This window comes from Dermacentor silvarum, unplaced genomic scaffold (genome assembly GCF_013339745.2).
Source record: "Dermacentor silvarum isolate Dsil-2018 unplaced genomic scaffold, BIME_Dsil_1.4 Seq496, whole genome shotgun sequence".
NCBI classification, from domain to species: domain Eukaryota; kingdom Metazoa; phylum Arthropoda; class Arachnida; order Ixodida; family Ixodidae; genus Dermacentor; species Dermacentor silvarum.
Window position 1 is genome coordinate 82771 of NW_023606328.1, and position 17702 is coordinate 100472.

Consider the following 17702-nt stretch of genomic DNA (forward strand, 5'->3'; position numbering starts at 1 on the left):
GAGGTCTATCCGAGTGACGAAGCATTCATGTCAAAGGAGGCCTGATGTTTCATGAGTAATTTTAGCAATGCTTCACTCTGAGCAGCAGTACGGTTCGGACTTATCACGCAAGAAAGGGCAGATGAAGCAGATTTGCCCTGTTGAGGAAGGGCTTGCAAGGCGGCAAGAAGAAGCAGGGAGACTGGTTGGGTGTCGACATAACAGGTCACTGCAGAGCCTTGAGGTAGGAGGATTGTCTCAGTGGTCCTGTTTAAGGTGATGAGTAATGCAGCGCTTTCTTTGAACCGCACCAGGCAATAAACAAAGACAATCCCACGGGCAAGACAGCGGCCGTAAGGAGTGATGAACACGTCGGCATTGGTGATGTCTGTAGAAGAGAGAGTTATGATTTGCTCGTGGCCGGGGGGCAGTAGAGAATCGGCAGCAGTGAAAAAATATAGTCGTGGCTCCTAGGCACTCCCCCAGCAATGAACTGTCTCGGTCATATGGACTACACGTTGACGGCAAGAGATTAAGGCGGACGCTGACAAGAGGAAGTCTCAACCTAAAATAAGTTCATGAGTGCACGGGAATAAAATCGCGAACTTAATGTGATGGCGGATACCATCAATGAAGACGCGTGCTGTACAATGGGCTGATGGCCGAATCAGTGTTGCATTAGCCCCAATCAAGGATGATCCAACATAAGGCATCTTCACTTACCGCAGACGGGAGCAGAGGTCCGCACGCATAACAGATATTGTAGCCCGTGTCAATCAAAGCTAACAAATGCACACCCTCCACAGATACCAATAACATGTTCGACAGACGTTAAGGAGGACTTGTATCACTTCGCGGCGATGCAGTTTTCCCTCCAAAAACTGCACTGGTTAGTTTTCCGGTCCCTGGACATGGAGTTGGGAGACAGGCCGAAGTGGCGAAACATAACGTCGGAGCGGCGTCTCGAGGTACGTGTGTTGTGGGCGGTGTTGGAGAAGTCGACCGGAGAAGGAGATCGGCGAGCGGGAGGATTATCGTCGTAAGTGCGGTAGACGCGAGGAAGTGGCTCATCACATTCAAAGGCAGCGGAACCACGACGTTCGTCTTGGGTTGTGGCGGTAAAATGGGAAATATGTCCTCGAAAGCAGCAGTAATAGCAGATAGACCTCGACGAACGCCAGGCAGAGTAGTAAGGCGGGTTTGGAGCTCAGGCGAATAAAGGGGCCAGGTGATCGTGAACAGGCGCAGGCGGTGCCATTGGAGATGGTGCGGCTGGCATTGCAGCAACCTGGGCGTAAGAAGCCGGTTGTAGGCAAGAAGCGTTGGCATGGTGGGCGTTCTGCAGGGAGGCCAATTCCTCCTTAATAATGCCGCGCAGGTCAGGTGAGCCATGCGCTTGCAATTCCTCACGAATTATGGCTCCAATGATAGACTGGAGCTCAATAATGTTTGCCAGGGGGTTGTCGGAAAAGACTGGTTGCAAGCGTATTGATTGCAAGGTGTCGAGGCGCTGACAGATGGAGACGACGTCCACGACACTGTCAAAGGGTTTTGAGCAGCAAGTGCGTTGAAGGCAGTAGATTCAATACCCAAAGGTTTCGCACGCGGTCAGTTTCTGGCATGGCACTGTGGACACGGCGGCAAAGCGTGAGGATGTCCTCAATGTACGAGGTATACGACTCGCCATAATGCTGGATGCGCCCAGACAGCCTCTTTTTCGCAACTTCCGAACGAACCGTGGGTGTGCCAAAAGTTTGCCGTAGCTGCTCCTTGAAAGACGACCAATCACGGAAGGCTCTCTCGTGATTAAGGAACCATGTCTTGGCTACTTGAGAGACGTAAAACGGTAAGTTTTTTAACCTAGATGTCTCGTTACAGTTATTGTACTCGCTGACACGATCGTAGGTGTCGAGCCAGTCTTCAACGTCCTCACCAGGCAAGCCAGAGAAGACTTCAGGATCGCGATACCGGTTGTTGGCCGGGCTGGAGTAGGGGTGGCTGGCACTTGAACCTAGCTGGTTGATGCTGTGGGCTGGTCTTGCGACATGGCGGCCTCCTGGCGTAAGCAGAGTCCCGAACGTAGCTCCAGGAGAGATCTTAAAGAGGATTGAGCTCGAAGGGATCTTAAAGCGCCTCCACTTGAAATATCATGGTCGAGCTTATGCTTTATTCCAAGAAAGAAAGATGGAACCGACGTAAAAACGAACATGAGCCAATGATTGATGATGGTTTTGTACAGATGAAGATGATGTTTGCATAAATGCTTACAATATTAATTTGTAATGACCATTGTCTGTTCTCGTGGCCAACATTGCCTACCATGCAATGTAAGTGGGCATAGTAACCACAAGGTGAGACCATGCCAATGCAACAGCATGCCGTACAATATGACAGTACTGCAAAGCCCCTTCTTATTTCGATGTTTACAATTGTGCACCCCATTGCATATATTGCACTAAATGGCAATAATTGATTTAACAAAGTTTTAATTAACTATAGTAACCCAGAAATAAAAAAATGACCTTTTTAAATCACCCCCTTATATTTCATCGCGAATTGACCACAACGTCAAGGTACAAGTACCAACTTGCCGCACAAACCTTTTCTTCAATTCCTTCCTGCCCAAGACAGCATCCGAATGGAACCACCTCCCCACCTCGGTCGCCAGCAATCCGGTTCATTCATCCTTTCAAACTGCTGTTTCTAACATTATATAATGATTCACCACTCCTCTCTGTAACGCCATCAGGCATTGAGAGTATGTTAAATAAATAAATAAAAGTAACGGATATAACAAAGTCATTTCGGCCGCCCTTCAACTTTTTTATAATGAGGTTGAAGTGTAAACTAAATGTGAACATTTTTCAAGTACTTTTAGAAGATTTAGAAATGTCAACTGTGCCCAAATAAACATAATGTTCAAGCAAAATTACGGTAAATTTTCACTCTCATGGGCATAGTATAGACATAACTAAAACATGACAACTTGCGTAGTGGAGCAGGCTATGTTGCTTAGGTAGCCACACCGTACCGGCTATACAGTGATCATCACTTTCTGAAGAGTCCTGTACTTGCAAAGAAACCTCATAATCCTCCACTCATGTTTTTCATAAATGCTTCATAACATTCATTCTATGTAATGACAGAAACTTGCTAATTTTAAGAATACTAGAATGTGAACATGGTTGTATATTAATTGTGCAAATAGCTGCCCATTATTCATTATTCGATTCGGTCTCAAAAATCACTATTTGCACACCCATACAATTTACCAATAATTCTACCTCCCTAATACTAAGCTTCTTACTGTAAAAGTCGCTTTTACGGTATTGCAGAAGGATACTTTACTAATAATACAGCTGACCTTTAATTTTCTTCAGTGTCCCTTGCACAAGGCAAACTTGCACTTTCAACACTAAGGAGCAGCAAAGCAAGTGCACAAAACGGGTGTTCATGCAAGCTTACCTGGATTTGTCGGTTAGTAAGTTGTTCACTTGCTCAAGGTTAAGCTCGATTTCCTCCAACCTTGACATCTCTCGCTGGTACGTGCTGACACTGAGGTCCAGCTCCAATTTGGCAATCTCATACTACAGTGGCGGGTGGTGGAGGGAGTAAAGCAACAAGGACAGTTGTGCAACGGTTAGAGCAAAGACCACTAATGCAGTGTTGCCGCTGATGAGCTGAGATTTGGAGCAACTTTTGGAGCAGCAAAATCTTAATTTTGGGGCAGTTTGGAGCATCCAGATTCAGATTGTGGAGCACTTCGGAGCTAATAAATGCCAGCTGTTGGACACGTCCTAGGCCATTTCAAACACTTAAAATTGATAAGCATTATTCCAGAAAGCATTTGCTTGCTGTAAAACAATGTTGCTCTGCCTCCAAATACATGAGTTTCCCTTTAATTAAAATGAAGGCAACAAACCTGTTCACACAGTGTGCTGTAATTAGTTTATTCAAGTTGAGTGAAGCTGCTCAGATGGTGCCTTTTATACATTGTATGATTTTTTCATTGACAGCTGACACTTTGTTGTCTTCAGCAAGGCTCTAGCATCAGTCAGAAACACCCGACCAGACTCAATGTCATCAATGCTTTTCTGAGCCAGGCAAGCCTTGATGAGCACCTCGTAATGCTCAGTCATTGCTTCACACGACACCCAGGTTTTCAACGGTCTGTTTTCCTCATAATGCTGAAGCTTCTGTTCAGCAACTGGCCGATTCACAACTGGCGTCAACCAATTATTTCGACACCAGCAATTCAAACAAGCTCGATGATTCGGACTACCTTGAGGCAGCATCACTGGCCCATAAATTTGAAGTATAAGTACGACCGAAATTTCGGACACCTTAAGGTACGCCATTCTATATAATTCGGACTCCACCTGCACGACTGCATTTTAATTTGAATACCGAGTTGAGCAGAAATAGCAATATTTTGGCATTGATACGTCACATAGCCGCAGCATAGTGGTCAGCCTTGTTGCCGACACATCCTGGAAACGGAAACTTGCGAAGCCTAGTTAATCCAGCACCGACCGCGCTCAAACCGTCGGCCAAGCGAACTCCGGCAAGCCATTCGGGTGTGTTCGGGTTGGCTCCACGCATCCAGCGTTTATTCATTGATATGTTAACTAGCAACACGGTCGCGGCAACTAAAGTTGTTTAAGCAGTGCCGACTACGCCCTCAATGTCTCCGCCGACGAGGACAGTGACTGTTTACAAAAAAAAAGAAAACTGCCATCAGGCTATGATAACACGGTCGACTCCTGCACGGCAATTTGTAGCGATGCATTTGCTCGATTCTATATGCCGCCCTTATCATCCATCGTTATCTGCCAGCTGATACCAAATAACGCAGGCGGAGCGCCACTCTTATACCACTGATGAAGCGCAAGGAGTGGCAGTAGAAAAGGCATCGCTACAAAATCGCGGTCCTGTTGCCAAAGGTTGAAGATTCGGTGCATGCATTAATTGTACTTTCGTCTATTTGTGGCAACAGCATGACAATGGTAGAGATACGAACTGACCAGATCGTAGGCAAGCATACGTGCGCGAAGGACTGCATTGACAACTTTGGCTTTATTTTAGACGATCCCTTTCTGGGATGCTTTCACTTAGCGACATTTCGCGCGAGTAGCACTGGACACGTCGACAGATGATAGCGCTCCTGGCATACTACCAAGTCTGCCGACGCTAACGCGAAATCCCGCAAAAGTGAACATATCCCCAAAAGGGTCAACCGTGAATAATGGCTTTTTTGGCCACTGGCGGAATATATTTAGTTATATTCTGGTGAATTTGGATATTTCTGACTCCCAATTTGAACTTTTAGGCAGTCCCCATCGAGCCCGAATTATCGCAGTTGCCGTTCGATTTATGAAGCCGCTTTAGTCATGCGCGGTACGCACGTCTGCAGGCCACTGCAGCCACACGCGTAATGCGCAGGCGCTAATTTGGGCGCACTTCGGCGCAAAATCGTGTATTTTTATCAGGATGGCACAGGAAATCTCGTATGGCGCAATCTGGCGCAAGAGTGGGAGCACTGCTAATGGTACTACAACACAGGACAGAGAAAGGACAAGGATGTAGAGCTGCAGGAGGATATGTTGGAGGACACAAGTAGGACCTCACATATGAGAAATAAACGTCAAGGTTCTTGAAAACATTTTGTGCAGCACAAATAGACAAGATAAAATAACACAAATGACGTACATGGACACTGACTTCCAAATGTTTATTTAGGAACTGTTCAACCAAGTTTGTCTGCATGCAGACTTGTGGTAAAAGCAACAATTCACAACTAAATATGACCATCATAAAAGTGCATTTTTGATTTGTCAATTTTTGCTTTAAATAGAGGTCCAAAGCGTCTAAAACTCCAGAAAAAGTACTAGCAAGCGTCAAGAACACCTTAAGTATATAATTAATACAGTCAAATCCCCCTACAACAACGAAATTTCAGCCACAACGAAGATTTTCCGATTCCCCGTCAGCTGCTTACAGAAAGTAATACAAAAAAAGTCCCTTCATAACGAAGGCGTTTTATTCAGTATTTCCGCTTCAATGAACTTTTCAAGAACGAAACTGGGACTGAATTGAAACTGAAACTGCAGAGTAGTCAAATTAGAAGGCCTTTCCAAAGCTGTGACGATCGTATGTCCTCTGGAACGAGGTTTTCGCAAACGAAATCAAATTCAAAGTACTGGTTTAAGCCACTGCAATCCATAGCCACGCGTGATCATCAAGTGCCTGCACGACACTGCAGGGGATCACCACAATCGCTGTGTTTTCTGTGGTGTGTGCCCGATCGAAATGGCTACGCCAACGAAGAAGCGTAAATTTCTCTCTCTCTTGAGGAGAAGGCACATACGATCGCCGAAGCAGAAGGAAAAATCTCAGTTTCACCCACAAAGCGAAGCATCGGTTGTGATAGCAGATTAGTAGACAGCTATACGAACTCAAGATAATAGTTTTATTGACCGTATAAACTTGTAAACATTCGCTAACTAAATTACAGGGCATGGTGTCACACCCGCACAGTTCAAGAACAGATCTCGCTTGATGACCACGGAAACTCCGTGTAAACACGCTGGAGTGAGACGCGCAAGCAGCGAACGAATTGACCGCCGTGCCGTCTCTCGCTTCACCGCAAACTAAACATCGAAAGCACAGCGCACACGACTCTACCGGCACTACTTGCACTTTGCCCACATCGCAGATCGCTTTGAAGATGAGGCCCGCGCGGGCGCTCACTTTGTGCACGTCGCAAATTGCTTTCAAGATAGTGGCTGCGCCTCAGCCGCTGTTGTCAACAAGATGCTAACGTCTCGTCGTCTGGGGAAAATGACTATCCGCTAGACACCCCGACTCCGGTGACTACTTTGAAAGTATTGGATTATTTCGCCTCATCAGAAAAGTTATCAGAACCCACGACAATTGCAATGGCTCTTTTAACGGATTTTGAGACTTGCGTAATGCCTTTGCTTGCCATGAAGCATAAGAAATCCAGGCTGACCGACTTTGGGAAATAAAACTTCCGGTTAATGCAAGCTTGCCGACTGCCATAAATATGCAGTGAAATTGTGATAATTCAAACTGATTCATTGCGATGGTGCATGTGCCGCAAAATGAGTGTTTCACGATCGCCGGGCACGCGCGTTGGGTTAGGCGTCAGCTGCAATGTACAAAAATGCTGTAACAGCGGCGCGAAATGCATTCTCTCGTGAAGTTTGACACTATCAACTGCCTTCGGTACGTCTCTACCTTTGCCCCCCCGCCATTGCGAAGATTTCCCGGACAATTGTTTCGGTTTCATTTGCGGCTTTGCCGTTTGGCATACGTATATCATATCAATTTCGCGTCAATTAAGTTCCGCCACAACGAAATTTTTCGTGTGTTACGTGAATTTCGTTGTAGCGGGACTCGACTGTAGTAGTTGTTTATATAACATAGGTTTTGTCATGGTACCTGAGGTGGACGCATCCTACGCTGACTCGCTTTGCTCCTGCAATCGCTGTGGCTGCCATACACAAGCACAGCCAGAAGAAACGCATACAGCACTATTAAATATTTTTTTAGGAGCAGCATCATAACACCTAGCCTTATTGGTACGAAATGTCAGCAAATTTTGCTATGTCATGACATTACAATATTGATGGCACCAGTTCGACATTTTGAGATCAGCTTTAGTATCAAGTTAAATTAACTTATAGTGTTTCTGAACCTTCATACTTCTTAAGTGTCATCCTTTTTCATGCAACCAGCATGTGAGAAGTTTTACAGCTTCAAAAACCTGTGTCAGAACTCTACTAGGCCCCGCTGGAAATTTTAACTGCTATAGGCTGCAAGTTGTGAAGCGTCACACAGGGGCATTGTGCAAGCAGCTTGAGATGCATAGACTCTTTGATAGTGAAAAAATGGTGATGCACTTTCAATTAACTTTTAGTAAATTAGTCATAAATTAAATCTCAAAGAGCGCCTAGCCCAGGGTCAGGTGATCCTAGGACAAGGTTTCTGTCCCAAGCCGAGTACTACTTCTGCTGTCAAGCACTTACCTGTGACTTCTTTTCACTCACTCCCCTTTTTTGAAGGCCAAGAAGTTCTTGCTCATGGACTGCCTTCTGCTCTTGAAGTTCATCGGTCTGTGTCTTGAGGGATTCCATGACCTACAGAAAAATTGCGATTGTGAACTACTACAACGTTCATATACCAAGTCCTAGCTACAAGGTTACCTATTTTCAACTGTGAACTTCCAGATGAGAAAATGCAAACTACTGCTGTACAATATGAAAACCTAGTACGTAAAGGAATTCATTTCAAACACATCTCATGCAAACATTTGAACAATTTACAGTAAACATCAACCCAACAAAGATGGACATACAGAATCATAGGATATGAAGAAATAAAATTTGGTTGGGTATGTTTTATTTTAAGGAGTATTCTGCAGCTATTACAAAACCTAAGCAATTCAAGATTCAATACAATATTGGTTGCACAAAAGTGAATACTATTTGTTTGTTTGCAGAATAATATATGTGTTTCTGGTAGGAAAATGTCATATACTCAGCTAAAGGAACTTGAAACAGCACATTCTGGGCATGTGTGCGTATCTTCACCAGCAGCTTGACTCTGCTGGCCACCTGGCAGCCAACATGCCGATTATGTGGGAACACACTGACCGCATTGTTGCAATCAGTGTGATGGTACTAAGCATTTTTGGAATTAACCTTGGTGTAAAATGAATTTGTGAGCATTGTTCATGTGCCCCACACTGACTGATGGCCATGCAAATGACAAGACACCACTGCTCGCCAGTTGGAGACACCATGCTTGAATTTCTTTCAAATAACCTGATCGCAAGTTTTACACATAGAATGATATCGGATGTAACGAAGGTGTTTTCATGTCGGACACGATTATTATAACAAGCTTTGACTTTAGTTCTAAATGGCATACGTGTGGGCCCTACAACAGCGTTACAGTGGCTGAAGCTCACCTCGGCAAGCTTGGCCTCCGCTTCAACCTTTTCCTTTCGATCATCTCTTTCTTGGCTTGCAGTTTTTCAATGTCCTTCTGTAGCTTTTCCGGCTGTTTCTTCAGGTCTTGAACCTAATCACGCAAATTTGCTTGCATAATTCAAGACGTGAGGTCTTAACACAACAGCAAAGTGCCCATACAATGCAAGATGACAGCGCAGGTATCCTCACTTTAGTGACTTACAAATGCTGCAATAAAAAGTCGCAGTTTCGCCCTAAAGGCAAAACATCAATTGCGACAGCAAATTAGTAGAGCTATACAGTAGAATATTAGTTTTATCGGCTGTATAAACTTGGACACATCTGCTTATAACTGAATTAACAAGCATGGTGTGAGCGCGCACAAGCAACACCAATAGATTGCACTCGATGACCGCAGACAACCACTATCAAAACGCTGGTGTGAGCAAGCACAGCAGCAGCAGCAGCGAGCAAAGGTTCGTGCAGTCTATCACTTCAACAGAAACTAAGCGGCGAAAGCACAGCGCATACAAATTAGGACTGTGTACAGATCGCTTTCAAGATGTGGTCGCACGACAGCTCGGGCCACGCAAGTACAAGTGCGCAGTCGCCGGCAGAGTAGAAACTGCACCCCCTCTCTTCCACGCTGCCTTCCCACTTCCCTACTTTCGCGCCCATGAGATTGAATCGCCAGATCCTTTTACACCGGTCGCTAATTGTGCACTTGGTTCCGGAGCACAACGGCGCCCCCCCTCCCTCGCTTCCATCCTCCCACGGCCTTTCGTGCGACGGCCATCGCGTTTGCTCTCTGCCGTTCGTTCACTCTCTGTGAAAGCGCGCATCCCTCGCGTTCTGTATGTGCGTCCCTCGCACATACAGCATATGGCGTGCAGCAACGATTTTATCGCCCTTAGACTTTATACGGAACCTCACGGCGATGACAGAAATCTGTTTGGAGTGTCCATATAATTGCTAGCGCAATAACAATAAAAAGCCTCGAAGATGCGTGCAAGGTGCTGCTGGCAGTAGAACTGACAATGAGCCAGTTTCACATGCAATCTGAATTCTCATAGCAGAATGACTGAAAGATGGGCAAATTGTTACGGATACATGATTATGGCTGGGCAGCACAACTTAACATAGATGGCATACAGAAAAAGCATGGGAATACCTCACAAAAGTATCTGCATGCGACAACTCTCAAATTTTTTATAAAAGCAACTCTGTGAAATTACTAGCATGTACGAAGAAGAGCTTCAAAATCAACTTGCTTTTACCATCATACAATTCAGTTTTCATTGGTGCTCCCAGTTCAAATCTGGTGTGACTTCATGACAATGTGATGCTGTGAAGCTGCACTGAAGAGCATAACCAGTACCCTGCCTTCATGTGTGAAATTCTTGGTGCGGCTTATATGCGCCCAAATAAAGCATGTAGATTGTCACGCTACTAACAAGTGTTGTTATCGTCCCAAGCTGCTATCAGTACTTGTGCACTGCAATACCTTCCTCATCCTTGATATTCGTGTTGACATTAATCAAGAATTGTTATTTACAAAATACTCCTACAGAAGTCCACTTCAACACAAAGTGCTCTTTTAAAGATATCTAGCATCACCTGGATAGAATTATAGGAAAGTTCATAATGCGCACTCTATTTTAGTAAGGGCACGAAGACCTGCAGATAAAACATCAGATAAGGGCAGGCCGGTGATGTCTTGATGCCATAATTTAGATATTAGGCACATTTTCACTTTGCTCTGACTAGACAAACCCAACATCAACAAAAGAAATTGCAAGTGGGTAGAGTTAACGTTAATGTAATCTTTGCAACATGCAGCTTCTCTCCTTTTAAGCTTCTCTCTCTCTCTCTTAACAAGGTAATTATTAGGCGAGTGAGTGTTTCACCATTTTTAAAAAGCGCACTAACGCTGTTCTTAAATACCACTAACATTGTTATCCTTCGATAAATGTAGCACTGTGTATGCCTATATTGCCTTTCTTCCTTGTGGTCCCACAAGTGCTTTTTCGAGATGATCTCTTCCTTTCTCCTCTCCGGCCACGGGACATTTCAAGTGTCAGTGCAAATGTGAAGTTACAGTGCCTACAGCCTCCTCATTTCGTTCATCCACAATAAATAAATGAACACCAGAAAGGGGCTGCAGTATTTTGTTTGAATCATCTGAAGTGGAATAGTATAAAGCCTAAAGTGCAATTATTATTATACAAAAAGATACACACATTTGGCCATGTCTGAACCAGAAGATGCCTGCAAACATACACGTGCTTCTTCGCAGCAAACACAAGACTGGATTCACCACCACCTTGTCTGAACAGACATGCTAGTAAGTACATCAAACACGGGAACAAATACCCTTATATCAGCCATATTTGGCTATATTGCACTGCGCAGAGAAGCCAGAAGTTTCAACCAACCGAAGGCGTTGTTCAAACCGCGCAGCTCCAGAAGGCATTGAAAACAAAACAGACTAAGAAATATTTGAGGTCTGTATGAACCAGCCGAAATATTGAAGTGCCAAAGTTTGATTTAGTTATCTTTTACTAATCTAAGCTGACTGCAGTGCCAAGTTGGCTATCTATTATGTGCAACTGTATGGATTAAAAGGAAAATTCAGGGATTACAGTGGGACCTTGTTGATTCTTCTGCAAACTATGTTTTTAAGGATAAGTTTTTTTTTTCATTTCCCAATAACATGATTTGTTCTTTCTGGGCTTTTACGTGCCAAAACCAGTTCTGATAATGAGGCACGCTGTAGTAGGGCTCCGGATTAATTTTGACCACCTGGGGTTCTTTAACGTGCACTATAATGCAAGCACATGGGCGTTTTTGCATTTCGACGCCATCAAAATGCGGCCGCCGCGGCCGGGATTCGATACCGCGATCTTGTGCTCAGCAGCACAAGGCCTTAGCTAAGCCACCGCGGCGGGTCACGATTTGGTTAGATAATACGTTGGATGATACGATTTTCAGATGATATGCTTTATTTTCCGGTTCCCGTGAACATCATATCAGCGAATTCCACTGTATCTGTAATAGTTTAGCTGCTACACATCATAAACCTCAACTTTCAGCAGCCACATACAGACCATGAACATCTAGTACTAGCAGTGTTGGTTAATTTCTGGATTACCTACACATTGTCTGCAACAGTTTTATTGCAATAAAATTGATTGATTAACTGAGTGAACATGTTGCTGGTTTACTACACCCACTGGGTAGATAGAAGTTTCGAAACTTGCAGACTCGCCAAGCCGCGACGTGCCCCTGACACCGAAAAAGTGGCAGCACTGTGATCAAGATGCTTTCTGTTCATGCAACTAGTGCTCAACGTGAGGTGTCATCTGCTTTTGCCAGCATTCGATTCGGGTTAACCAGGACAGCCATTCTGAAGAACTTTCAGCTCTCCAAATTCTGTTTACAGGTGCTCTCTGGAAGCAGAAGTTGTCCCCCTGCTGCAGAAATCATAACTGTCATGCTCAAGGAAGACACAGTGGAACTAACGTGCTGGAGGAAAAGTCGTGAGTGGTCAGCGTGCAGTGCAGGAGTTATTTTTTACTGAATGCTGATCAATACCAGAGCTGCTTAAGTACGGTTTTACAGCCTCTGGTACCATAGTATAGCATGCTGAGAGCTGTACTACACTTCTCTATAAAAAAAACACTTTTTTATACACACCTTTTTACACTGTTATATATATATATATATATAGCAAACATGGTCAGGGCCTCTGGCAAGGCAAGGAGCTCAGGAGTTTTGAGACACGGAGAGAAAGCAGAGAAGATTGGCAGGAAGGGCACCATAGACAGTTGTTAACGGAAGAGCCAGAGAGCGTACCTTCTCCTTAGCAGACTCCAGATTCTTTTCCAGCTCCTTTCCTTTCTGCTTCGTGTGCTTGATGGTCTCCCTGCACTGCAAGTCCCGGCACTCGAATTCAGCATATTCCTGCTTCTTGGCATCCACCTCCTTCTGTTTCTTCTCACACTCCCTGAAGAAAGTGACCCATGCTCACTCCTTGCCATTCATCATCTCACCAATGCAGCCTTTGCTGGCACTGTTAGCATGGTTATCATCATCATTGGCTTAGCCCTTAATGATGGCATATATAAACGTTCATTTGCGAAAAAAAATGTTCCTGCGAAAGCTTCAAATGACCCACTGAGTGAAAAAGCCGGCATCTGTCGTCTGGAGCAGTGAACGACACCTAAATTGCCATTGACTGCGACGCCCGCGACATAAGTGTGCCAGGCGTTACATGAGGGGAGAGGGCATCGCCGCGACACCAAATCACCCACCTCTCGGAAGCCTGTGTTATCCATGCGTTTTTTGTCCGTGAAAGCTCTCGCCTGCGTTCCAACTGCATCTTGGTACTGCTAAATAAAAAATGCGCTAAGTGTCTCAACGCTCTCGCTTGCTTGCGAGGAGTTCATAATTTTAAGGACCGCTCAGCAGCATTCAATTTCACATTATTGCTTTCACATTCACATCTCATAATGCTTAGCTATCCTTGGATCTTTTTTCTAACCGAAATAAATGTGCAAAACGAGGAAAGTAACAGCACTGAGTAGACAAGGACACAAAGAGGAACACGACACTGGCACTGTGCTTCTCTTCTTGTGCAAAACAAATTGAGAAAAGAAAAATATTTTGCGTAACCCTTTTCAGCAATACGGGCAAAATACCAGGTAGAAAACTGGAGTGGGCTTCACCCCAAGCCACATACAGCTTCGTTTTGAATTTGTAGCCAGCACTTGTGATATGTAAACCATATGTGTACACTGCATTTGCTTTGCATCACGTGTGACACCACTGCAGCCAGAATCTTTCAACGGTCTGTCTCATCTGAGAGCGCTTTCGAAAGAAAGCTAGTCGCACGCCAACCTTCTTTCTCATCCTATTGGTGAGCGAAAACAATCATGTATTATACGGTATTACTCGAATCTAGGCTGACTCCAATTCTAAGCCGACCCTCCAAAAGTTCGAGCCAGAAAAATAAAACCTACCTCGAATGTAGGCCAAATGAAAAAGCGTGGACAGCATTCACAAAATGAAACAGCATTTTAATATGAACATGCCGAGCTCATTCTATGTCACCGTCGCTGCTAGCCTCGCTGCTAGCCTCATCGCTATCTTCCTCACTGCTGACATCTTCAACCAGTACCATCAAGAGCATTAGAGATGCTGCACTTTTTGAAGGAGTGCACGATCAATTTTCCTGGGTAAATATCACCCTCATTGCGGCGCACGCAAAAAGCATCTCCCGTGGCCCCCTCAACGACAGACGTTTTTATTATCGATGCTGAAGTTCCGCCCGCTTGAACGTTTGAGGATGCCTCTACGGCTAGCACAACTACACTACTTGCTCGATTCTCACGCACCCTTGATAGTAACGCGCACCCGTTTTCCGTGATGCAGAAAAAAAGTCCTTTACAGTACCGCGCATCTCATGCTTTCAAACAGAAATACAACTTTCTGTCATTTGGAAAACAGATTTCCTCCGATGCACTGAAATTGCGATGAATGAACAAAGTCGCAGTTTTGCATGAAAGGCAATGCATCGAATGCGATAGCAAATTAGCAGACCGCTATACGAGTAAGGATAGCAGTTTTATCGACCGTATAAAATGGCAAACTTCGCTTACTAAATAAATTCACAAGCACGGTGTCACGCGCGCACAAGCAAACTGAACACATGTCGCTCGTTGACCGTGGAAATGAACTGTCAAAACGCTGGAAGCACGGCGAACGAATTGACCTTCGTGCTAACGTGCCTCTCGCTTCAACGTGACCTATGAGCGGTGAAAAACGGCGCGCGGCGGACTTTCCCCTCGCAGATTGCTTTCAAGATATGGCCAAGGCAATCGTATCGCCGAAGTGGATCGTCGCAGATTACGTCCTGCTTCAATCCATTGAAACCGTTCCGCATTGCTTTGCTGGTGAAAATCGTCTCCTTCTCGCGCCAGTCCCGCACGCAAGTTTTGGATTCTCCGAACGCCTGTGATGCGGCCCGATTTCCGTCCTTCTCTGCACACATGATCACTTTCTTTTTAAATGCGGCATCATGATGACTCGGTACTTCATACTGATAGAGCAGAAGCGAGAACGTGAAACGATGATAGCTATTGCCTAAGCCACGGAGGAAGCTACAGCATGCTACGGTAGCTAGGCTCGACGCACGTGCGAGGCGGCCATTTGAAATGCCCTAAGCTATACGTCGACCGGGGTATATGAACTCGCCAAAAAACGTTATTAGTTTCGTATATGGCATAATTCGATAGCCCGCTATAGGATTTGATGACGCAAAGGCACATACCAATAAGAAAAGTACTTTATTAATATGGTGGCTTACTTGCGTGCCCTACTTTGGAACAAAATAGTAGTGGATTTTCTGTTTCAATGACTTTGCTGCCTGCGACAGCACGCACGCCTCCATGTTGTCCAACGAGTCAGAGCAGCTGAGCTTTGCCAACGATGTCGTGCCATTCTTTGAACCGTTGGAGCCAGCCGGAACCGCCTTGGAAATAGTTCCTGCCAAGCAAGAGAAGCAAGGTTCTGGCTTTCTGCTCAATCATAGTGCCGGACACCGGGATGTTTTGCGACCGAACGTCCACAACCATTTGTAAACGGCCGCTTCGACATCTTCGTACACAGCGGTGCGCACACGTCAGGTGCCACAGGCACCTGGCCTTTTGTCCGACTTGGCCCCTGATGTCTGCCTTGTTCTTCGGATAGTACTCAAGGTGCTCCTTGGAATTTTGTAAGCGGCGGTGACGTCGGACTTCTTCTCACCGCGCTCGACTCCATTTATGATTTTTGAGTTTCGTGGCGAATGGCAAATTCAGCCTCTTTGCACAAGCCATGACGACTAGCGCGCCAAGAAAGTTCACAGAGCGCCAACAGGCAACACCACCAACACGGACCACGCTGATGAGGACTCGAGGAAAAGAGGCAGCAGCAGGCACACAAGCATAAAGAAAGAAAAAATGGCGCTCACTTGTACCGCCTCCGCGCCTCGGAGAAAGCACGACGGCCTCTGATTGGCTGTAAGCGCTGTGAGCAGGCTAGGATCATTTTTTGCAGGGGGGTGTTCACCCGTGCACAGCCGGGTCTAAACCACTTTTTCTAGGGTGGCGCCAGCAGTTTTCCCCGCCACCGCGAGGGAAAGCCAACTTGCTGGGGCACTTTGAGGCACATGGAGTTTGATATATCGGTTGTCGTTGCTATTTTAGCTCGATGTAACAGTAACTTTGCTATATATTCTCAATGTAAATTCACCGTGTTTAGAAATTGTTTGATATACGGGATAATTTGATATAAACGGGTTTGATATAGTCGGGCTCGACTGTATGGTAACGCAGATTTAGGGTTGTGTTAAAAGTGCGCGTTAGATTCGAGTAAATATGGTATTCCTTAGAAAGCGGCACTACAGTGGCATCACCTGTTTGGTGCCATTTTACGATATGCCACACCGCGCGCTGATGCTACACTATACCGATACTACCGATACGACGCAGGTCAAAATGGCGACGTCCCTCGTGTACTTCAGTTGGCTACTGGCGCGGCTAGTAGCAGCTGTGATACTGACTTTTCTAGATGGCACTAACATGCACCATATTTATCAGTTTCAGCTAAAAACTGGCGCGTTTTTTAAAATCCTCGAATCTAAGCCGACCCTAGAGTTTCGTATATGATTATTTTAAAAAACTATCGGCCTAGATTCGAATAAATACGGTATGACTACAATATTTAGAAATAGCTTCTTTAGACCTTCGAGATTATGACAAAAATATTTCAAAAATCTTTTTTCCCCCATTTTTCGGCCTCCCAGACCCATGTTTCCCTTAAGTTCATGACATCACGTAATCCTCTGCTTCCCTCAACTGCATTTCCGTTCCCATGGAATCAATTCTATTACTTTAATAGTGGTACCTGCTCTACACGTTACACGGCCTGCCAAATTCAATTTTTTTCCTGTTAATCTCAACTAGAATAGCAGCTATATATACTAACCGTGTCTGAGCTGTTGGATATATGAACTAGTGTACTTCAAAAAGATCTGTGATAACACCTGCACAGACCGACACTGTGGAGGTTAAACAACTATGGAAACTAACTGCAGTTGTCAGTCGCTGATGTACTGCAGGGCATGGGGTCGTTAGTTACTAGTCATGGGAAGCAGCATTTTGTGCAAATCAATGTGGCCACACTGTAGAGAATTTGTTGAAACCAGGTGCGGTGTATTCGGGTTCAACTGTATCCCATTTTCATGTACATAATACTTACCTGAGGGCCTTCTTGAGCTCAGCTTGTTGCGCTTTTTGTGCCTGCTGCTGTGTATCGAGCTCTTTCTTGAGCTCAACCATCTGCGCCTGGGCCTCTTTGACTTGTTTGTCAGCCTGTGCTTGCTGCGTCTTTTCATTGCGCCTGTGGTGGTGGGAAATTAGGTGAACTTGAGACTACATTCTAGATCTGAAAGTTGCTCAGCACAGGTAACAAACACCTTACATGTACAGACACAAGACACTTACACAGACATTGCAAGGAATGACTTTAAATGCTTGATTTGCAAACCGAAGACCCCACCAAAAAAATCTTATTCTCCAATCCCACGCATTTAGATAGGAGTTCCCGAGCTAAAGCCTCCTCTACGCACAAGCGGTTGGTTTTCACTGGAAACCAAAACAGCATGCACAGAACATACCTTGCATT

The 17702-nt window shown here is 45.1% G+C and overlaps 1 pseudogene; it reads right to left on the reverse strand.

Annotated features, from left to right (window-relative positions):
• The window catches only part of LOC119435171 (structural maintenance of chromosomes protein 4-like), a 74979-nt pseudogene that overhangs the window by 45881 nt on the left and 11396 nt on the right, over nucleotides 1-17702 (reverse strand).